A 24,407-nucleotide genomic window follows, 5' to 3' on the forward strand; every position below is an offset into this window, starting at 1 on the left:
TAGAGAGGACACCTAATGAGATCTGTGGAGCAATGTAGTCAGTTTTGCTGTCCTAGCAGGGAGGAAGCTAGGGAATAAATATTCTGCCCTCACTCTCCTCCTGCTCTCCATCTTCTTATGGGAGTCTCTCATTGGCCCAATCCAACCAGAAGTCAGAGGGAAAGGGAGCTCAGTGACGCTCCCCAGGGTACAGAGAAGAGAGTGTCTCTGGGGGGAAATGGAAGATAATCAGCACAAAGTCTACTGATGAGCAAAGCCACTCCTCAACCTTCAGGTGGTCAAGCAGACATCTCCAAAACTTATGATCAGTTTAGTAAGCCTTCCTTTATCAGTCCTGGGAAAGAAGGGAAGTGAGAAAGGAATATCATTTGGATATATTATCCCAAAAGATAAATGATACCTCCAAAAGCAGAGAAGAGAGAGGAAGATAATGTAACATAAGAGTTCTGTCTCCTTGGATAAAAACTAAACTATTGGTGGTGAATACGATGCAGTCTATACAGAAGCTGAAATATAATAATGTACACCTGAAATTTACACAACGCTATAAACCAATGTGACCTCAATAAAATAAAACACACACATACACACACTCAAAGAGTTCTCTCTCCTAAACAGACAACTGGAAGAGGTACAACCAATGGACTAAGGTGTGTGTGTGTGTCTGTGGGGGGGGGGGGGGAGAAGGAGAGAGAATGAGATCTTCTTGTGGAGGATATGAAAATAATTAATATAGTTTTCTTTCTGATTTAATAAGTTCATACGTTTGCTGATATTGTGCTTGCCTCACAGTACTCCCCTTCAAGCTCCACATGCTGGGATGTGTTGTGGGTTTAGATTTGAGCACAGGAACTTTATGCCAAGTATTTTTGGGGTAGCATTTCTGAGACACATTCTTTCCCTCTGTGCTAGTCTGTTCTACACAGAGCTGAAGAAGGAGTGTTAGAAGAGAAGATTGGGTGGGGGGCTAGAAGAGCATGAAGAGTGGGAGCAGAATAGTGTGTGTTTCAAGGAAATGGCAAGTCTGAGGAACAGTTGCTTGTTTTCTACTCCTTGGCTGGTTTGATTACTGCACCTGAAATATGGCTACTTACCATGGCAATTCTGCTACTTTAGGAAAACCTCAGAGCCACTTTACCAGATAATTTTGCTTTCATTTAAAAAAACTAAGTGTACATAGAAGATAATATAATCTATCTTCTTCTGATTTATTTACATTTAAATACTTCAAGATTTTGATTTCTAAGAACTACTTCATGTCCAACAAGGCAGTTGAGATTTCTTCCATCAGAATTTCTTTTAGAAAAAGCATTCTTTGCCAAAAAAAAATGTATTCAGAAAATGAGGGGTCTGCTTATTTAGCTTTGAACCTCAAAGTCTCTGAAAAGTGAATGACACACACATTTGGCAAACCACACTTTAACTAACTCAAGTTAGATGATGTGATTCAGGATAATTTACATATATACTGTGCAATGAGGGCAATGAATTTCTTATATCCTGCTTTTTCCTGTGAATTAACTCTGGTTTTAGGGCTTGAGCATTGTATAGAGTATGCCAAGTCAAAGGACTTAGAATTTAATACTAAACCAAATTAACAATACACCAGATGTGTTTCTCAAACCACATTTTTCAGAACACCTGCTTCAGAGACACCTGAGAGTCCTGTTAAAAAAGTACATACCTGGGCCCCACACTTCTCCGGCTCTACCTCTTCAGAACCACTGAATGATGGGATCTTGAAATACTCACTTTCACAAATTCATTACTCCCTGCAATTTAAGAACTACAGGACTAGAACGAGAAGTTTTTGCCCCTGTATCTGAAGGATAATACCTTCCTTGTAGTATCTTTCCCAAGATACTGTGTACCAGTATTGCTGTACCAAATAAAGGGGGAAAAAGTCCCAAAAGAGAAAAAAAATCTAAACTGAGACTCATGAGGCATGACTTTAACTCCAGTTTTGTCAGCTGTGACCTGGAGCATGCCATCTAACCTCTCTGGGATTCATTCTTGTCATCTCCAAAATAAAGGACTTGGACCAAGATGCCTCTCTATGTTGTTTCCAACTTTGATAGTCCCTGGTCTTTATAGTCTAAATTAATATCCTTGGGTATGTCCTCTTGTAAATTATTGATTCACCCACAGAAGAGCTTGGATGCGTCCAATCTTCCTAGAGAACTGATCTCTCCGCTCAGCAATAATTCTGTCCAGAATTTTTGCAGTTGCTCATATCTTATTTCAACGCCCAATATTTCAAAGATGACCAATATTCTCTGAGAAGACTCTGGAAACTTACAAGGGCATTACTGAAGAAATCAGCCATTTACAATTTTTGCCTTGCTTTTGGTTGATGTAGTAAATTCATGTACAGAGGCTGCTTCTGGGAGAAGCATCTGGCCACAAAATGTTCTCAGATATAAGGCGTAAAATGTAAAATAAGAATGGGAAATTCTGCAAAACATCCTCTGAGACATTCCCAATATTCATTAGCACATTAAAAAGTTTTGAGAAAATCTGCAGTAAAAAAATGTACAAACAAATATTTTTCAAACTTTTTTTTACACAGGAGCTTACCCTATACTTATTTGCTCATGGATTCTTTAAATGAGTAACATTCTGGGGAAGTTGTGTTTTATGGAATACACTTTGGAAAACGTGGTCTTGGTATAATCCAAAAAAATTTTTTGCCTTGAAAATAGATGATGATAATGGGAAACCTAAATATACATAAAATATGATGATATGCTAGAAAGATAATATTTATACAAGTGAGAAAGCTCCACGTTCAGTAAAATGTGGCTTTCATTTTGATACATGGTCAACCCTAGCATTCCAATGCCTCATGAGAATTACTCTACAAGTTAGAATATTATTGTAGAGTATTTATCTCCTGCTTCATTTATATGAACAAACAAGCAAATAGTGGCATTTTGAAAAAAACAAATATTGAAGACAAAAGACATTAGTCAATACAGCAAAAAACTTTGATCTGATAATCACCTTCTGTTTTAGTCTTTATGATTCTTGAACGCTGAGTGACAAATACACATTTAAACAAGTGACCTTTAAACCTTGAACTAAAGACATTTCTTCAGTGGGATATGACAAAGTTTCATGCCTATTATGAAGAATTTCCTTTTGGATTGCCATCTTCTCTTTTAGGCAGTTTTCCAAATGGATAAATCTTGTGGTTGTACAATTTCCATTAAACTGTTGAGAATTTTTTCCCATCACTTCCTTGAAATGAAATTATAAAAATTTCAATCCATATTTTAAAAACTTCATTTAAAAATTGAAACTATGCAATCTTAGGTAACTTGTGTAGATTTAAGATTAAGGTGTTCATTTATTAGCATTAAAATATATTCTAAGTTTGTCTGCTTAAAATTGATCATGTTTCATATACTTAGATATATAAATTCCCAGGAAAAACTATTGAAAGCTGTTTTCAATGGAGATGCATGCAGAAAGAGAAATGTCTTTGAAATAACACTAAACGTCTTGGGAAAAGAGTTACATATATATATATAACTTCTTTACTACTAGTTCTTCCCCCATGCTCTCTCTGAGCTTGTCAAGTAAGCAAGTATGATATTTTCTTCCTGTTTCTTCTTCCAGGGTCTTAGGAAAATATAAAGAACAAAGTACGGGGTAGAGGAATAGGAAAGCTACCTTAGACTTAGTCAATGGCTCCTGACCCTTGTCATTTGTTTCATACAGTAGATGAAGACACATTGATGATGGAGCCACTACACATTCTGTGTCAAACCTACTCCTTTATTTGAAACATTGCTTCAAGATATCCACAGTGATGGCATTATTGTTGCCGATATTCTACTGTATAACCCACAAATAATGGAAAACCAATTTTTAAGCTTTTGTGGTGATTGAAGGTTGGCAGTCTTAGATATACTGGACCATGAAGAGGAACTGGGTGAAGACTAACTATAAAGAAGTCATTTTGCATGCACATAGTTTGCTTACTCTGTCTTCAAATTTTGTTTTATAGCCTGGATGTCCGAATCAGACTCCTTGTTATCATTTCATTCTTGTATCACTACTGCTTCTCCATTTCTAGGGGGCAGACAGTGGCATTAGATATTGGGGGATGGGGAGATGGCTTTGCTGAATCCTTAGTTATAGAAGTCATGGAATACAAACAAGAGGTAACATTTTCCCCAGGATTCTGAGATTTGCTTTCAAAATAGAGTATATAGCATCTTCCTCAAATATAAAAATTTAAGAAGAGATCATCCCTGTTTGAAAGGAAATGTCATAGGCCCAATGTTATGCCTTGTGAATAGGAAGCCCTGGCAACAAAATTTCCTTTATTTTCAGGAAGGCTTTTTATCGATAATGTGCTACTCTCCTTGTTCTCTCTAAAACTTGAGGTCATAGCTTCTCAGCAACAAAGTTGTTATGCTATTCAGTTTTTATTTTCTCTGGAATATCCCTACTTCATTTTCTAGAGTTAGTGACCACTCTGTGACCAGTGGAATATTTGACCTGATCCTTACCAAACTAATCCTATTATCAGACATATTTTCTCTAGCTCTCTAAAAATAGGAGGAATTACCCCCAGTCTAGGATATGTGTTCCTTTTATTTCTCTTAAGCACCTACATTTCCAATATTCACATGTTTATCGTGCACATATGCCTCATTTAAGCTCATCCTTTATTCAGATCTCCTAAGCAAATATTCCCACTTAAAACCCAACAGGCGGCTTCCTGTTCCATAGATCTGATGCCAGCCAAGTTTATAACATGCAAGGCTTTCAGCAAAGTGTGAATTTGTGACTTGGGGTAAATATCCCAAAGCCCATTTTAAAAAAAAAGGATTTCCTAAGCAAAAGAATACACTTATCTCAAGGAAAAAACTCCACATTTCTACTTATCAACTAGACTCTGCAAATAGCATAATTACATGCACATTTTTCATTTACTGCCTGCTTTTCAAACTGGGTTTGCATAGGGCCCCAGGGTGAAGAGTCTTCTATAGCACCCACTCACCCCAACTGAGTTCATTTAAGAGGTGTCAATGTACAGTTAACAGCAATATAGCCTAGGTGAAGGGATCTTTGTGGAGCTCAGTGGAAGTGGATTACATGTGAAGCTTCTATGACTGAGTTATGAGTCCTTGACCATGGGACTTTCTCCTTCTTCCACACTCTGAAAGAACATAATTATTATATAAGAATCTGGAACCAGGTGCTAACAATATGTGCTGTAATAAACTGTGCATATGTAAAGTCTCAAGTGAGCAGGTATCCCCTCAGTGTCTCACTTTTCATATAAATGTCAGAATAAATTATATGCTTAAGCAATAAAGCAAAGCAGTTGAGGGTATTAACAAAAAGTGTCCATCAGTGACATCGTGCAAAATGCCATAGAAATTGCAGAATGACACCTTTGAAAAAAGTTATCAACTTCTGAGGGGTGATGTAGCAGGTGAAAAGAAGGCAAAGAAATATAGAATGGATAATAAATAGACCCTAAAGGAAAGCTCAGATCAGAAATAAACTCCTATACTTTTTTTAGAAAATCCATATTGGAGCTGCTCTGGGATGCCTGATTGGCTATATCTTTATCTGAATGCACAGGAAAAGCAAGCTGAGCTGTCACCCAAGGGAGTGAAGAGCTCAAAATACTAGTATGTTCAATATTCTAGGCCTCTCATGACTCCTGAAACTCTTCTGGGACTTTTCATCACTTCCAGATAAAGTCCACACACCTGCACATGGCTTACAAGGGTCTTCATGGTTGGATTTTTGACTACATCTACATCTGACATCTATATCTGACTACATCTGTCTGAGGCTAGGTTTCCAAGAAGCAGACCCTGTGTGTGAGTGACTTATTAAGGATAAGTGAGCAGGAGAGACATATAAAAGAGTGATGAAATGAGACAGGGGCAGGGGAAAGCCCAGTAAGGGTATGATCTTAGGCAAAGTCCAATAGAAGGTGGGTTCAACCTGATCCCTCAGGTGAACTCTGGAGTGTAAGCTACACCTCAGAGTTGTTCTTATTGGAGGCAAGAGGGCTGGCGTTTCATTTTCCTTTTTCAGTTATTGGGTAAAGACTGCCTTCAGGTGTGTGTGGGTGGTGGGGAGAGTAAATTCCCAGATACTTCTCTCTCTTCTCATGTGGGCAAAGTAAGCTCCAGTCACCCCAGGACAGTCCTCTGTGAAAGAACACTTGTTCTGGTTACTGGAAACAAAAGCACACTGAGGTTGGGGTGGAAAATGCTAAATGGGATCCAAGGAATCGGGTCGAGAATTAATATTGTCCTCTTCAACATCACCATTCCACATCTCTAGCCATGCCTTCCTACTCTGTTCCAGCCTCAATGCTGCCTATTCCTCAAACCTTTTACTTCTGGTGCTTACCACTTTCATTTCCCTTTACCGTACCTGCCTTTCCACCAGCCTAATGCATACTCATCCTACAGACCTCAGCATCAATATGATTTGCTCTAGAAAGCCTCTCTTAAACTACTAAGTCCGTCTTCTCCTACATGCTCAGCCTACAATCTCTCTTGTGATTGGATGCTTCCCTGTCTCTTTCCCTCCTAGACTAGTTCAAGGAGGCCAGAAATTGCATTTATCTCATTTGCTATTGTACCTCCAACACCTGACAGTAGGTAGGCAGCCAATAAACATTTATCAAATGAATAGACAAAATTAATAATAGCAATCTTTAACCCCAGAATCTGTACTAATACAAAGTTAGATGTGAGCAGTGGAACTAAAATAAATCATTATCTGCTAATATTTGTGATTTTTAAAACATGCATGAAGTTTTTTCCCATATGTTATCTCATTTGATTCTTTATGCATTTCTCAAAGAAGAAAACAGCTGGAATTTTGTTTACCATTCTTGTTACTTAGGGAGAAGAAAAATTTACGTTGCTGCCAGAGATGACTTAGACCAACACCTTTTCAGATACATAAAGATCTCCATAAAGATTTTTCTCCAGATGGAGGAGAATGTAGGTCATCATTTAGAGAATGATGACAAAGACAATCATTCTCAATCTGCAATACTTTATTAAAAGTATTTTTTGTTTCGTTTTTTTTGAGGCAGATTAGCCCTGAGCAAACATCTGCCGCCAATCCTCCTCTTTTTGCTGAGGAAGATTGGCCCTGAGCTAACATCCGTGTCCATCTTCCTCTATTTTACATGTGGGACGCCTGCCACAGCATGGCTTGATAAGCAGTGGATAGGTCCACACTCAGGATCTGAACCAGTGAACCCTGGACCGCCAAAGTGGAACGTGCGAACTTAACTGCTGCGCCACTGGGCTGGCCCCTATTAAATGTGTTTTTAACATGGCAGTTTCTCATTTCTTTTACAGGGTGAGTCTAATTTATTTTTGAAGTCCCAGGTTTTTGTGTACTTCCTGCCTTGTAGGAGCCTAGTAAATGTTTAATGTTGAGTAAGTGGATTCATTCACGTATAGACATATATCAAGCACTTATTATGCATATGGCACTGTGCTAGGCACCACGTAGTGGAGAATTAAAGGGAGAATTGCTAACTTACCAGCATTCTAACCTTCAACCTTTCTATCCCACTTCCTTTTACTATACCACTATTCCAGGGCCAACATCCCACGTATAAAAAGCTTATTTTTCATGCCCAATACTGAACAGGGATGTGTAGTGGCACCAAACGTACCCAAATAGAATCCACCGAGCTGAAGCAACTCTCCTACTCTGTGCCTGCAGTGTTTAGTAAATAAAACCAATACGCCTAATGTATTCATTGTTAATATTGGATTTACCTGAATTACCAGTAAGTTCCAACTAATAAAGCAATATCATATTCACTTCATAGTTATAGCAATTACCTCCTTCCAAACAGTGAGCCAGTGGTTGATTCTCATCTAAAATTCTCCTTTTGAGCCTCATCTCCTAGCTTCATCAAAATCTGAAGAGTGGTTCCCAAGATGCAGGATTCTCCCAGATTATGAGGCAATGGACCAAAAATCTTTACAAAGCCTACTAATAGTGGTGATCTTCATGTTCTCTGGAGAGGCCTTTTATATGTAAGAGCTCAATCCACAGAGGAGAAAAATAAGTATAGCTCTAGGATTCATAGGAGAGGTCATGTTTGAATTGGGTCTTGAGAGATGAGTAGGTGTTCAATGAATTGAAAAGGGAACTTCAGGTAGGAAACTCTCCATGTCTGGAAAGAATGTGGCTAGTTTGGGGGATAACAAAAGATGCATATACCTAGAGGAAGTAAAAGGAGAGAAGTCATAGAAGATGATGCTGGAGAACAAAGTTAGTCAGGGCCAGAGTGTCAAGGAGCTTATAAAGACAGTAAGATTTACCCATAGGCAACAGAAAGGCAACAAAGTTTTTTAAGCAGAGAAGGAACATGATTAGATGTAGTTTCTGAAAAGAAAACTCAAGATGCCTTTCAAAGGATATACTAAAAGATGGGGGATCAGGGTGCCATGACATTCACCCACAAGAGAAAAATGACCAAGATTTAGGCAATGGCAATGAGATTAGAAAGCAGGGACCAGATTAAGAAGATAAATTTAAGGTTAAATTGCATTACACAAGGTATAGAGGGTACAATAGAAAGAGTAATATTTGACCCAAGTTTCCAGTTTAGAGAATTGAACAGATGGTGATTTTGTTTACTCAAAGAGGAGATATAAGAGGAAGAAGATGCTGAGGGAGGAAGATAATGAGTTCAGCTTTGGGTAGTTTTTGAGATGGCTGCCGGAAATCCACAGAGTTGTCTAATCTGCAGTTGAAAATGTTAATCTGGAGCCAAGAAGAGATGTCAGAGCTAGAAATGTAGGAGTGGGAGTCATCAGATCATGACAGTATTAACTAAGTTCACTCAGTGCAGATACGTAGAATGTACAGAGAAGAAAAATAAGACTTCCACAAGTGTGAACATTGATGGAGAGGAGGCAAGAAGAAAAACAAGGAAAACAGAGAAGGAGTGGTAAAAAATGTGGAAGAGAACCAGGAAAAGGTATACTCACTGATGTTAAGTGAAGAGAGTGTTTTATGGATGAGGAAATTAACCATACCAAGTGCAGCAGGGATGTTGAGTAGAAAGAGGCAAGGAAATAAACAGGCCATTGCATTTGGTCAGTGGGATATTTCTGACCTTAGCAAGGACAATTTCTCTAAAGTAGTGAGACAAAAGCCCAGATTGTAGCTGGTTGTAGAGTGAATGAGATTTGACAAAGTGGGGGAAAGTCAGTCTGTAAATCTCTCATTTAAAAGACTAATGGCAGGGAGAAAAGGGGATATCAGATATCAACTTACAGAATTTGAGGGAAAGGAAGTTTTTGTTTTGTTTTGTTTTTATATTAAGATGAGAAGAGTGTGTTTGTGAAATAAAGAAAAGGGAAATTGAAAGTACAAGAGAGATAGAGAATAACTGATGGAGCAGAGTTCTAAAAGGGGCAGGAAGGAGAAATCTCATGAAGATAGATGGAGAGATTACCCTTGCACTGGAGGAGAAATACCACTTCCTTACTCCAATAGTAACTTTTACAGGTGGAGGGGAAGGAGTTGGGGTAAATTCATATCCTATGGTCTCTATTTTCTTGGTGAAGTAGCACTCTGTTATTTGCCACAGGGGGCCACTGCCACCGGCATGGGCTGGTCCTGGGTATAGTCACCATGAAGTTGAAAGAGAGCAGCAGGCTCTTGATGTTTTGTCTTGATGGCCTTCTTTACCAGACATTCAGGAATCATTTGTAAAGATTTAAATATATCATAAAAACAGAGTTTTCTACTAAAAATATACTTCTCAGTAGGCATATTGAGTAAGAAGATTTTTTAAACATATTTTAAACATAAGACCCAGAAGATGAAGCCAGAAGGTATGTGCAATACTCAGACAAAAGATGAGGGGAAATAAAGTGGTGGCTCAGTGTCCAAGTTATCCATAATTGACCTTCTTGGTCAACACTTTATTTCTCATGCACCCATCCATGTATTTCACACCTTTTTAATTGTCAGGGCCCAGAAAGAATTAATAATAATAACGTTATTAGTTTACATTACATGAGTCCTTACCATGTGTCAAGCATTCTTCTAAGCACTTTGCATATTAATTCACTTAATCCTCCCAATAACCTTATGGAGAAGTACATGCATGTTATTATTATCCCTACTTTACACATAAGGAAACTGAGAAAAGAGAGTTTATATGGCTGCTCATAGTCATATAGCTAGTAAAGGTGCAGAGCTAGCTTTCAATCCCAGGCAGTCTGGCATGAGTCCACCCTGTTACCATTTGTGGGATAATAAAGGCCTAGATGACTTATGTTGTACACCAAGTTCATGAGTTAGACTTGTATCCATTTCTTAAATTACAGAGCCATGCTTGGGGCTGTGAGTCTGCCTTTGGAGTGTTTTGCCTCAGAATCTGTTTATTTTTCAACTTTGCATCCTCGGATTCGAGCACATTATTAATCCTTCATAAATATTTGATGAATAATTAAATGAATGAGTAAAGCTGATTTCTCTTCATCACCCAACAGCTTTCTGTTTGGAATGTATTGGAATTAGCTTGTAGATTGTGGAGGGGAGGCAGTCAGTGGCTGAGGAAAGGAGAAGGGATACAGCGACTGCTACCTTCATTGGTTACACATTCTGTGATTTTATCTCTGACTAATGGCATTTTGTAGTCATTTTTTACATCTTCTTTCAGTTCAAATTTGTGATGCATTTAAATATATTCCAGGAAAATGCTGACTATGACATACCAAAAGTATGCTCTTCCATCTGGCATTTTCCCTAGTCCTATAGTCTACTTCTAGTGCAGTTTATTATCTGGGCTCTGGGAATGTTTTCATTTAATAAGCGTAGTCATCTGGGCATAATGGGAGAAAATTTTAAGTCTGAGACCTGAAGTCTGCAATTTGAGCCTCTTTAAGATTACTTTCCAACATATATGAAGAGTCCAAGCTTGCACAGCGAACAAGGGAGGGGAGATTTTGAGTGCTGCTTGCTGGGGCAGCGTTCTTTAACAACTAAGGGGACTGCTCTCTGATATAATGTACCTGATCTTTTCTTAAGCAGAGGAAGCACTTGTTGCTTATGTACAAAGTCAAGTTTACTTTGTAGCAATGTACAAAATAATCACAAAGTATTTGAGATAAACCCTTATGATGCGCCTCATTTACAGGAACTTTGGGAATTACTGAAAGCAACGACAGACAATCCCTGTCCTCTAGCAATGTGTCATCTTGCTGACCAAATTAAATAGCACACATAAAACAAGTCTGAGGAACACAAGCCAACTCTTGTCTATATAAACATACAGCTTTGGATGGAATTTTGTCTTGGAAACTAGGATTTCTGAGTAAGGGAAGTCGATGATGGCTGAAGTATAAGGAGGAGGTGGGAATTGAGTGAGGGCTTGAAGTATAGGTGGAGTTCACAGAAACAACATGTGCTTCATGATGTGCCAGCCAACATACTAAGTGTGTTACATGCATGATCTCATTTATTCCCTACAAAGTTGATAAGTACTACTATCACCAATTCCCTTTTTCCAGATTCAGAAACTAAGTTTCAGAATCCTTACAGCTGGCACAGCTGTGAGAGGCAGAGCAGTTGGTCAAATCCAGGCTAACGGGTACTGAAGCCCACACACTTACCCCCTGCACTGTGCCTTGTGGCGGCCTTGACAGGCTACCAGTGACTTTGTTTGTAAACGCACAGCACATCTGACTGGAAGGGAACATTTGAAGAGGTATGCATCAACCCAGGCTAATCTCCAGAAAAAAGACTCTCTTAGGAAGATTCTTGCTTTTTAACTTGGGGGACTTTCTACATCCACTACCTGAGAGTTTGGGAATGGGGAAATTTCTTATCAAAGGACTTTCTTTCCTATAATACTGCTCTATTGTGTTTGGTACAACACACAAAATTAGAGCCTTTTAAAAGCCCCAACAAATTTTGTCTCTGTTATGAAAGGGTTGTGAGTACAAACCCCATTCTGTTTCTTAGGCAAAACATCCAAACTCTCATGTCTTCAAATTGTAACCCTCTCAAGGTCCCAAGGTAATGTTGGTGCCCATTGTTATGAGCCCACAGGAAGTGATGGTGTCTAACAAGAGAATGACACTCTCCACTTCCAGTGCGAACTCAACTGCGGTGAATGAGAGGAGGCCACTCAGCTTCTTACTTTTGGAGGATCAGATCTACTCAGCTCAGCATCAGAGATCCTGTCACACTGAGATGGAGGTTGAAATACATGATATTAAAATACAGACATAGGACAGTTTCTCCACAACTTTAAAAAATCTCTAAAATGCAAAATTTTATGATCTTTGAATTTCTAGGAAGATATGCAATAAAAAGTGCAATAATGCAGGTTCAACCTTCAATTGTTGATTACACTTTGGCTAGTGATACACACTTTTTACAAAATAGAGCCATATCTTCCCCCCCTTCTGTATATAAAGAAATACATTAACGTCCCTACTAAGAATCTCTCCTCTCCTTTCCCCTTCTCCTTTCCCATGGACAATTCATTGCCTCCTCTGCTACATTCTCTTAAAACGTTAGTCTTATTATAACATTACATTATAGTTAGCGTAACTCATGTCTTTCTTCCATGACAGATTGTGAGTTTACTGAATGCAAAGATTGAATACATTTTGATATTCCCAGCACCTTACAGGCACTACTGTCAGTGCCCAGGCCATATCCCCAATCCCTTCCCATATCAGTGCACCATCTGACTCTCAAATACCAGCACTTGAATCTCTTTTCTTGAGGGCTTTCTCTGACCCAAGCCACTTTGCCCACCCTTGTGGCAGACCAGAAGTGAAGGTGAATTAATGCCCCCTGAGAATATTCTCATCTAATGACTAATGGGAGTTGATGTAAAATACCCCAGCTCCTTCTCCTCTTGGGCAGAGTCGCTCAGAAGAGTGTGTCTTCTAGGTTGCTCATGAGATAAAGCTTCATTTGCCCTAGGGGGATAATGGACTTGCTAAATCACCTTTTCTTGGCTTCCTTCCCTACCCTGCCTCTCTTCCCTACTTCCCAACTGGTATATGATTCACCTCCTTAATAACCTACTTTCACCTGAATCCTTGACTCTAGGTTTAACACAAACTAAGCAAGCACCCAATATACAGAAGTAGTCCAATAAATGTCCTTTTAATTAAACTGAATTACGAAGATGCATAGTGTAGCATGAGATAAGAGACATGGAAGTACTATGCTACATAAGTGCTAGGGGCCTATCAGTTAAATTTGAGCACATATAAACACAACAAGCACCATGATTTCAGGGTTTCCCTCTGCAGTAAGGAAGCAGCTGTCCTACTTGTTAGTAGAGAAGAGTGCATGTCAGGAACTCTGGCTTCTATTTTTAGATCTCTTGCTGACATAGAAAACCTCTGTTTCCTAACAGTACAATGGTGACCTTCCTACCCTCAGAGAAATGGTGCAGAATGCCTAATGAGGAAACAAGTCCCCATTTATGGAAGCCACAGAGGAACAGAGGGAAATAAGAGCTTCGGTACTATTCATTGGCAGACATGGTGCTCTAAGATCTCTTTTGACAGTGAAACAGCAAGTGCTGGGTTGTCTGGCAGTGCGATGGCCTTGAACAGGATTTAGTTCTCCAAGTTTCCAAAGCCTGACTTCTAAGAGTTCCAAAAGGTAATAAGTTCTTTTTTAAAAACCTCACATTAAAAGATAATTTTTTAAAAAGTTAAAATCATGACTCTTAGGCAGATATAAAATGAATACATGTTAAAGATTTTACTTAACTCAGTCAATGAGGGAAACAGGAGGACTGTTTAACCAGTTCCAAAGAAAATCCAAAAACAGACACATTTATAGATCAAGCATATTGAAATGAACGTGCAAATGGAGGCAAAAACCAGCCTCTTTCACACTGGGGCAGAGAAGTCACTTGAACCTCTATAGGATACGACAGGACAGAATTTGCATGTCCATGAGCAAGAGATATTTACATTGCTATCAGTTATACAATTTACAGAGTTGTAAAATAGTTCCCAAAGAATCAGAGTTAGATAACATTTTTTTCTAGAGCCTATTCATACTTTTAAAATCCAAGTCTTTTTCTTAACACTGTGAGTAGGGGTGAGCGTAATAAAATGTAGGGCACAGATACAGTGCTTGAGAAAAGTATATCTGATTTTTCAATAAAAGGAAAAAAAATCTCAAGGTTTAGGAGGAAGAGCTTGCCCTGATAGGGAAAGGAGATGGTAAGAGAATAGAAATAGGTGGCATTTCACACACATTATTACATTCAGTCCTCCCAATGAACCTGAGAGTTAGGTGAAGATATTTCTTCTTTTATACATGAGGAAACTGGAGCCCAGAGAGATTAATGAGACTACAGAGGGTCATAAAAATAGTACATAGCAGAGCCAGGATTTAAATCTAGTTCTTCTAGCTCTGAAATTTAGGATTTTTTCCCATTATTCCATGCTTCACTGGTGAGGGATAATGTCTGGAGGGAGGGCAGCAGTCAAGAAGTTTCCCAACCCCTACCTCAAAAAGGGCAGCTCAGTAGTAGTTTCAAAGGGCCATGTTGCAATGCTGCTCATTGGTGACTGTCATGTTTGTGTCATAATTTTCTTATTCTGTTGAGTGCTCTGGAAAGATAGACAACAGATTTCACTTCTGATTTCACAGGCTGAGATGAGACAATTGATTTAAATGAATGAACTACCCTTTGAAGCAGAAGAGATAGAGGCCGACTGATAGGGTTAAAATGCCTTGTATTGAAAGTTGCTCTGAAATGAAATGGAAATTCACAGATTTCTTGGAATACCACTGGCATTTATTTACACAAAAAGGCTTATAGTCTGATAAACAGCATTCATTGAGCATCTACTGAATGCCTACTATGTGCTCAGTACTATACTAAATGCCTTGGGAAACATTCCAATGAAACAGATCTGAACCACACTCTGTCTACAGCATACTAGAAAAGATTAGACACATATGAAAAATTGACTATAATACAACATGTTAAGGGTTATGGGGCTGTGGATGTGCCAAGAAAAATGGCATTCAAGTGGGGGAGAATCATGGAAAAATTCATTGAGTAGGTATCATATGAACTGGACTTCGGAGGATGAGAAGACTTGAACATGGAAACATATATGTGTGTACTGCACACACCAATTCCATTATTATAGCCCCAAACACAGGATGGTTCCTTCTTTAAAAATTATTTATGCAAAAAATATCTATTTTTAATTTGTCAGGACCTAACAAGTTGATGAACTTGCTATTCATTTAGCAAATTAGTAGAGGATTCAATTAATGTGAAAGAAAGTCATCTTTAATTCTATTTTGTTATTCCTAAAATGAAAGGAAATATCATTTGGATTCATGAGAAATTCTTGGATCTCTTCATTTCAAAACTAATTCCAAATGGCATTTAAAATTATCTTTTTTTTTTAAATTTTCACTATGATGTCTTTTTGTTATTGAGGTATAATTGACACATAACGTTATATTAGTTTCAGGTGTACAACATAACGATTCAACACTTGTAATACATTGCAAAATGATCACCACAATAAGTCTAGTTAACATCTGTCACCATACAAAGTTCTAAATTTTTTTCTTGGGATGAGAACTTTTAAGACCTACTCTCATAGTGACTTTCAAATACACAACTGTACTATTAACTATAGTCACCTTGCTGTACATTAGATCCCCATGACATTTATTTTATAACCAGAAGTTTATACCTTTTCACCCCTTTCACCCATTTCGCCCACTCCCCACCCTCCTGCCTCGAGCAACCACCAATCTGTTCCCTGTATGTATTAGCTTGATTTTGTTTGTTTGTTTGTTTAGATTCCACATATAAGTGAGATCATATTTGTCTTTCTCTGGCTCATTTCATTTAGCAGAACACTCTCAAGGTCCATCCATGCTGTCCCAAATGGCAAGATTTCCTTCTTTTTCAAGGTTGAATAATATTCTATTGTATATACATACCATACCCTATCCATTCATTTACCAATGGACACTTACGTTGTTTCCATTGTGATTTCTTCTTTGACTCACGGATTATTTAGAAGGTGGTATTGGTTTTTATTTCTAAATGTTTAGGGATTTTCTGGTTAGTTTTCTGTTTTTGATTTCTAGTGTAATTCCATTGTCATCAGAAAATATATTTTATATGATTTCAATCTTTCAGGTTTGCTGTGACTTGCTCTTCGGCCTTACACGTGTTCAGTATTTTGTATATGCTCTATGTGTGCTTAAAAGGAATATGCATTTTATACATGTTGAGTGCAGTGTTCTGTAGATGTGTTCATTGGATAAAGCTTGATTACTACATTATCCAAGTATTCTATATTCTTACAAACTTTTATCTATTTGATCTATTAAATACAGAGCCAGGTTCTTTATAAAAATGTTTTGTTAATACTTTGGAAAATTTTTTTTGACCTGTCAGTTTTTACGTTGTATGTTTTGAGACCATGTTATTTGGTACTCAGGTATTTGTTATATTTTCCAGGTGAATTGAATCTTTTATCACTAGGCAGGTGAATTGAATCTTTTATCATTAGGAGTAACCCTCCATACCTCTGTCAATGCTTTTTACTTTAAAGTCAGTTTTGTCTGATATTAATATAAGTACACTACTTTTCTTTGTCTGGTATGTCTCCTTTATCCTTTTGCCTTCAACCTTTCTGTACCGTTATATTTTATGTGTTTCTCTGGTCTATGTAGCTGGAGTTTTTTAACGATATATTTTAACTAGATCATTTTAGTCAATTTACATTAATTTTGATTTAATTCTATCACTTTCTTTTGTCCCTTTCTATTAGACCAGCTTTTTCTGTCTCACTCTTTGTATTCTTTTTTTAAAAATTAAAACATTTACTTATTGCAGTAACATTGGATTATAACATTATGTAGCTTTCAGATGTAAATTGTAATATATCTTGAATTCTGTGTAGATTATATCATGTTCACCACCAGAAAATTAATTATAGTCCATCACCTCACATGTGAACCTAACAACCCCTTTTGCCCTCCCCCTACCCTCTTCCCGGATGGTAACCACCCATCCAATTTCTGTGGCTATGTGTTTGTTTGTCATTGTTTTTATCTTCTACTTATGAGTGAGATCATACGGTATTTGACTTTCTCCCTTTGACTTATTTCACTTAGCATAATACTCTCAAGGTCCATCCATGTCACAAATGGCCGGATTTCATCATTTCTTATGGCTGAGTAGTATTCCATTGTGTGTATATACCACATCTTCTTTATCCACTCATCCCTTTATGGCCACCTAGGTTGCTTCCATGTTTTGGCTATTGTGTATAATGCTGCAATGAACACAGGGGTGTATGTATCTTTATGCCTTTGCATTTTCAAATTCTTTGGATAAATACCCAGCAGTGGGATAGCTGGATCATATGGTAGATCTATTCTTGATTTTCTGAGGATACTCCATACTGCTTTCCATAGTGGCTGCACCAGTGTGCACTTCCACCAGAAGTGTACCAGGTTTCCCTTCTCTCCACGTCCTCTCCAACACTTGTTGTTTCCTGTCCTGTTATTTATAGCTATTATGACTCGAGTGAGGTGATATCTCATTGTAGTTTTGATTTACATTTCCCTGATAGCTAATGATGTTGAGCATCTTTTCACATGTCTGTTGGCCATCCATATATCTTTGGAGAAATCTCTGTTCAGATCTTTTGCCCATTTTTTAATTGGGTTGTTGGTTTTCTTGTTGTTGAGATGTATGAGTTCTTTGTATATTTCAGATATTAACCCTTTATCTGATACATGGTTTGCAAATATCTTCTCCCAATTGTTAGGTTGTCTTTTCATTTTGTTGATGGTTTCCTTTGCTGTGCAGAAGCTTTTTAGTTTGATGTAGTCCCATTTGTTCATTTTTTCTTTTGTTTCCCTTGCCCGGTCAGACATGGGACTTGAAAATATGCTGCTAAGACTGATGTCAAAGAGCATACTGCCTATGTTTTCTTCTAGAAGTTTCACGGTTTCGGGTATTACATTCAAATCTTTAATCCATTTTGAGTTGATTTTTGTGCATGGTGTAAGGTAATGGTCTACTTTTATTCTTTTGCATGTGGCTGTCCAGTTTTCCCAACACGATTTATTGAAGAGACCCTCCTTTCTTCATTGTATGCTCTTGGCTCCCTTATCGAATATTAGCTGTCCATAAGGGTGTGGGTTTATTTCTGGGCTCTCAATTCTGTTCCATTGATCTGTGTGTCTTTTTTTGTGCCAATACCATGCTGTTTTGGTTAGTATGGCTTTGTAGTATATTTTGAAATCAGGGAGTGTGATACCTCCAGCTTTGTTCTGTTTTCTCAGGAATCCTTTGGCTATTTGGGGTATTTTTGGTTCCATATAAATTTTAGGATTCTTTGTTCTATTTTTGTGAAAAATGTTGGAACTTTGATAGGGATTGCATCGAATCTATAGATTGCTTTAGGAAGTATGGACATTTTAATGATGTCAATTCTTCCAATCCAAGAGCACAGAATATCTTTCCATTTCTTTGTGTCTTCTTCGATTCCTTTCAACGTTTTATAGTTTTTGGTGTACAGATCTTTCACCTCTTTGGTTAAGTTTATTCCTAGGTATTTTATTCTTTTTGTTGCAATTATAAATGGGATTGTAGTCTTAATTTCTCTTTCTGCTACTTCCTTGTTAGTGTATAGAAATGCAGCTGATTTTTGTATGTTGATTTTGTATCCTGCAACTTGACTGTATTCATTTATTATTTCTCAAAGTTTTTTAGTGGATTCTTTAGGGTTTTCTATATATAAAATCATGTCATCTGCAAAGAGTGACAGTTTCAATTCTTCTTTTCCAATATGGATCCCTTTTATTTCTTTTTCTTGCCTGATTGCTCTGGCTAGGACTTCCAATTCTATGTTAAATAAGAGAAGTGAAAGTGGGCATCCTTGTCTGGCTCCTATTCTTAGAGGGATAGCCTTTGGTTTTTCTCCCTTGAGAATGATATTTGCTGTGAGTTTGTCATATATGGCCTTTATTAAGCTGTGGTATTTTCCTTCTATACCCATTTTATTTAGAGTTTTTATCATAAATGGATGCTGTATCTTGTCAAATGCTTTCTCTGCATCTATTGAGATGATCATGTGATTTTTATTCTTCATCTTGTTAATGTGGTGTATCAGGTTGATAGATTTGCGGATGCTCAACCATCCCCGCATTCCTGTAATGAAACTCACTTGATCATGATGTATGACCTTTTTAATGTATTGTTGTATTCCATTTACTAGTATTTTGTCAAGGATTTTTGCATCGATGTTCACCTGTGATATTGGCCTGTAATTTTCTTTTTTTGTGTTGTCCTTGTCTGGTTTTGGTTATCAGGATAATGTTGGCTTTGTAGAATGAGTTAGGAAGCCTTCCCTCCTCTTCAATATTTTGGAAGAGTTTGAGAAGGATAGGTATTAAGTCTTCTTTGAATGTTTGGTAGAATTCACCAGGGAAGCCATCTGGTCCTGGACTTTTATTTTGGGGCAGGTTTCTGATTGCTGTTTCGAGCTCCTTACTGGTGATTGGTCTATTCAAATTCTCTACTTCTTGGTTCAGTTTTGGAAGGTTGTATGTTTCTAAGAATTTATCCATTTCTTCTAGATTATCCAATTTTTTGGCATATAGCTTTTCATAGTATTCTTATTATCTTTTGTATTTCTGAGGTGTCTGTTGTAATTTCTCCTCTTTCATTTCTGATTTTATTTATTTGAGCCTTCTCTCTTTCTTTCCTGGTGAGTCTAGCTGAGGCTTTGTCAATTTTGATTACCTTTTCAAAGGACCAGCTCTTGGTTTCATTAATTTTTTCTATTTTTTTAGTCTCTATTTCATTTATTTCTGCTCTGATTTTTATTATTTCCTTCCTTCTGCTGGTTTTGGGCTTTGTTTGTTGTTCTTTTTCCAGTAACTTTAGATGTGCTGTTAGATTGTCTATTTGGGATTTTTCTTCTTTGTTGATGTAGGCCTGAATTGCTATAAACTTTCCTCTTAGAGTTGCTTTTGCTGTATCCCATAGATTTTGGCATGTCATATTTTCATTTTCATTTGTCTCCAGGAATTTTTGATTTCTTCATTGACCCAATCATTGTTCAGGAGCATTTTGTTTAATCTCCACATTTTTGTGACTTTTTTTGTTTTCTTCTTGTAGTTGATTTCTAGTTTCATACCTTTGTGGCTAGAAAAGATGCATGGTATTATTTCGATCTTCTTAAATTTATTGAGAGTTGTTTTGTGGCCTAATATGTGATCAATCCTGGAGAATGTTTCATGGGCATTTGAAAAGAATGTGTATCCTGTAGTTTTTGGATGGAATGTTCTATACATATGTACTAAGTGCATCTGGTCAAGTGTGTCGTTTAAGGCCAGTGTTTCCTTATTGATCTTCTGTTTGGATGATCTATCCATTGGTGTACGTGGAGTGTTCAAGTCCCCTACTATTATTGTGTTACTGTCTATTTCTCCTCTTATGTCTGTTAATAATTGCTTTATACATTTAGGTGCTTCTATGTTGGGTGCATAGATATTTACAAGTGTTATATCCTCTTGTCGGATTGTTCCCTTTATCATTATGTAGTGCCCTTCTTTGTCTCTTGTTACAGTTTTTGTTTTAAAGTATTTTTTTATATAAGTATTGCTCCCCCTGCTTTCTTTTCTTTGTTATTTGCATGGAATATCTCTTTCCACCCTTTCTCTTTCAGTTTGTGAGTATCTTTAGATCTGAAGTGTGTCTCTTGTATGCAGCATATATATGGGTCTTGTTTTTTTATCCTATAGGCCACCCTATGCCTTTTGATGGGAGCATTTAGTCCATTGACATTTAAAGTAGCTATTGATAAATACGTACTTATTGCCATTTTGTTACTTTTTTCTGGGTGTTTTAATAGTTCTTCTCTGTTCCTTTCTTTTTCTCTTGCTCTCTTCCCTTGTGGTTTGATGGCTATCTTTAGTAATATGTTTGATTTCTTTTGTCTTGCTTGCTTATTATATGTTTCTGATTTGTGATTACCATGAGGATCTTATATAATATTCTTGTATATAACAGTCTGTATTGAGTTCATAGACTCTTTAGCTTGACCTATTTCTAAAAGCTCTACTTTTTCACTCCCCTCCCACATTTTATGTTTTTGAAATCATATCTAATCTCTTGTTTTGTGTGTGTCTATCCATTTTCCTCTTATCATTCAAATAGGTAATTTTAGTACTTTGGTCCTTTACCTTCATATCATCTTCACAGGTGGTTGATCTGCTACCTTTACTATATTTTTACCTTTACCAGTGATTTTATTCCCCAGGTTTTTTTTTTATAATTTTTTTTATCCCTATTTGTGGTCATTGTTTTCCCACTTAAATAAGTCCCTTCAGCATTTCTTGTAGAACTGCCTTCTTGGTGATAAACTCCTTTAATTTTTGCTTGTTTGGGAAGCTCTTTATCTTTCCTTCCATTCTGAATGACAACCTTGATGGATAGAGTATTCTTAGCTGCAGGTTTTTTCCTTTTAGCACTTTAAATATGTCATGCCAGTCTCTTCTCAACTGTAGGGTTTTGGCTGAGAAGTCCGCTGATAGCCTGATGGGCTTCCCTTTATATGTCACTTGTTGCCTTTCTCTTGCCACTTTTAGGATTCTCTCTTTATCTTTAATTTTGGACCTTCTAATTATAATGTGTCTTGGTATGGTCCTCTTTGGGCTTATCTTGTTTGGAGCTCTCTGTGCTTCCTGTACTTGGATGTCTGTTTCCTTCCTTAGGTTAGGAAAATTTTCATCTATTATTTCTTCAAATAAATTTTCTGCCCCTTTATCTCTTTCTTCTCCTTCTGGGACACCTATAATATGAACGTTAGTGTTCTTGATGTTGTCCCAGAGTTCCCTTAGACTGTTCTCATTCTGTCTAATTGTTTTTTTTTTTTTCTGTTCAGCTTGGGTGATTTCCTCTAGTCTTTTGTCTAGCTCACTGATCCATTCTTCCGAATCATCTCCTCTGCTATTGAGTCACTCTAGTGAAGTTTTCATTTCCAGTATTGTATTCTTCATTTCTGATTGGTTCATTTTTATATTTTCCAGTTCTTTGTTGATGAGCTCACTGGGTTCATCCAGTCTTCTCCCAATATCTGTTAGCATCCTTATGAGTTTTTATTTGAACTCTTTGTCAGGTAGGTCGCTTATTTCTGTTTCATTTAGTCCTTTTTCTGGGGTTTTGTCCTGTTCCCTTGTTTGGAATTTATTCCTTTGTCTCTTCATTATGCCTCTTTCTCTGTGCTTATTCCTATGTATTAGGTGAGTTGGCTATGTCTCCTGATTTTGGAGAAGTGGCCTTACGTAAGAGATGCCTTTTGAGGCCCAGCAGTGTGCTTCCCTCTCGTCACCATTCCAAATGATCCAGGAGTGACCCCTTTGTGGGCTACTTGTGTTATTCTGCTGTGGCAGGGTTGCTCTTAATGCAGGTACACAGGGAGTCTTGTCTTTTCTTCCCCGGCCAGTTGTTTGTAAATCCGGTTTGCGGAGCCTCAGCACCATTGGCTACAAGGCCTAACAGCACACTCCTGTTGCAGTTTTCCTCTTAATTGTGTAGGTACCCAGTATAGCTGGTTGCTAGGCTCAGGGGCTTACAGTTGCTATAGGCCTCAGGCCTACAAGGCTGCTGTCAGTTCTCTTAGGTGTGCAGCGGATTGGGGCTGTCCCTAGGCACAGGAGCACTCAATTGTTTCAGGCTTTGGAAGGTGGGGCTGTTATTTTTTATGGCTATTTGTGAAGGCCAGGTCTTCTGCTGCTGATAAACCTCACCCCCCACAGGACCACACACACTGTCAGCACAGTCCTGGTCTGTGCACACTTCCCAACCCCCTGGAGTGTACCCTGACACTGCACTGCAGTAGGCCCCCCACCTCTCCACCAATGCCCCCCACAGTTCACCTGGTCCTCACACACGCCCTGCCCCACAGAGGTAGACACACTCACCTGCCTGTAGAGGATCAAGGCACCCAGTCAATGCTGGCTGAAAAGTAGCCTGAGGGATTGCTGTTGGGTGGGGCTTGTCCCTAGGGTGGGTTGCCTGCCCTGGCTGAACCGGATTAAATCTGTGCTCTAAAGGGTGTGGCAGACCCCTGGGCTAATAGGCCAGGGGAAGAATTTCAACGGTGTCTACTGGGGTCTGTGTCAGCATGCCTGGACTAGGTGATGACAATGGCCCCACCAATGTCTCAGTCTCCAGAGAAGTCTCTCCTCTCACCAAGATGCACCCAGAGCCCACCAGGTGAGTCTGTTTTCACAAGTGGACTGTCAGCCTTCCCTCTGGTGATTGTACATCGCTGAGATAGGTGTTTGTGTGTTGGCCCTTTAAGATGCAGGTCTTTTCGGGTTTCATCTGATAGCTTTTCTGGGGGTATTCCCCACTGCAGTTAGCCAGCGAAGCCAGATAGTAACACCCTTATCTCAGTTGTGCTGAGTGTGAAGGATGCTTATGGCAGTATCTGCCCCTGCTCTGGACCTCACTCCTCCAGGGAGGGCTGTGTACCTTAGGGTGGCTCCCGCCTGGCTGGCTGAGAAATTTTGCTGCTACTGAAGTGGCTTTTTTTCTCTCCAGAAGGAATTGCTGCCTCTTCTGTCTTAGTCAGGACTGTCCCTTGTTGTGGGGGTTCTTTTTATCCAGTTTTCAGTTTTCTCTCCAGAGTAATTTTTCCAAAAATAGTTGTAATCTGCTTGTGTCCATGGGAGGAGATGAGCTCAGGTTCTGCTTATGCCACCATATTGACGAGATCCCCTCTAAAACTCTCCTTCTAAGGCTAAATGGGCCTTTGTTTATGATTCACCCCAATCCCAAGATAGCAAGAATCTCATGTTTTCCAGAAATTCTGCATCTGATAACATTTTATTATAGCATAAATAGAAATATGTGTAGATTACACTTACAAATTGCTCCCAACATGAAAGTTTCCATTTAGTCTCTGAGATCTTTAAAATAGGAAATGAACCTTGTCACCACAAACAAAGTGCCCTAAATCTCTCAGAACATAAACTTCTTACTTTAAGGTCACTATGATTCTGCAATGAACAAAAAAGCAGCAGTTCACTTGTGTTAGAGAGGCTTAACAAAAATGCCCTCTCTGTGATGCTTGGTTGGGCACACACTTTTTGTTTCATCTGACATTTCTAGCAGAATGACTCAAGGGCTTTTCAGTAAATTGTTTCTGACTTGTCCTTAATGGTTGATTTTCTTATATTTAGTCGCACAATTCACCATTTAATTGTAAATCATAATTAGTAGAAGACCAAGTATATACCAGGCACATAATGGGTACTCAATAAATGTTTGTTGATTTAATGAACAACTGAAGGTTTATAAGATGGAAATGTACATA

General features: G+C 38.2%; 1 protein-coding gene across 10 annotated transcripts in view; it reads left to right on the forward strand.

The window, feature by feature from the left end:
- GLRA2 (glycine receptor alpha 2) overlaps nucleotides 1-24,407 on the forward strand; it is a 268,210-nt gene that overhangs the window by 103,052 nt on the left and 140,751 nt on the right. The window lies entirely within an intron of this gene.

Source organism: Equus asinus, chromosome X (assembly GCF_041296235.1).
Source record: "Equus asinus isolate D_3611 breed Donkey chromosome X, EquAss-T2T_v2, whole genome shotgun sequence".
Lineage (NCBI taxonomy): Eukaryota > Metazoa > Chordata > Mammalia > Perissodactyla > Equidae > Equus > Equus asinus.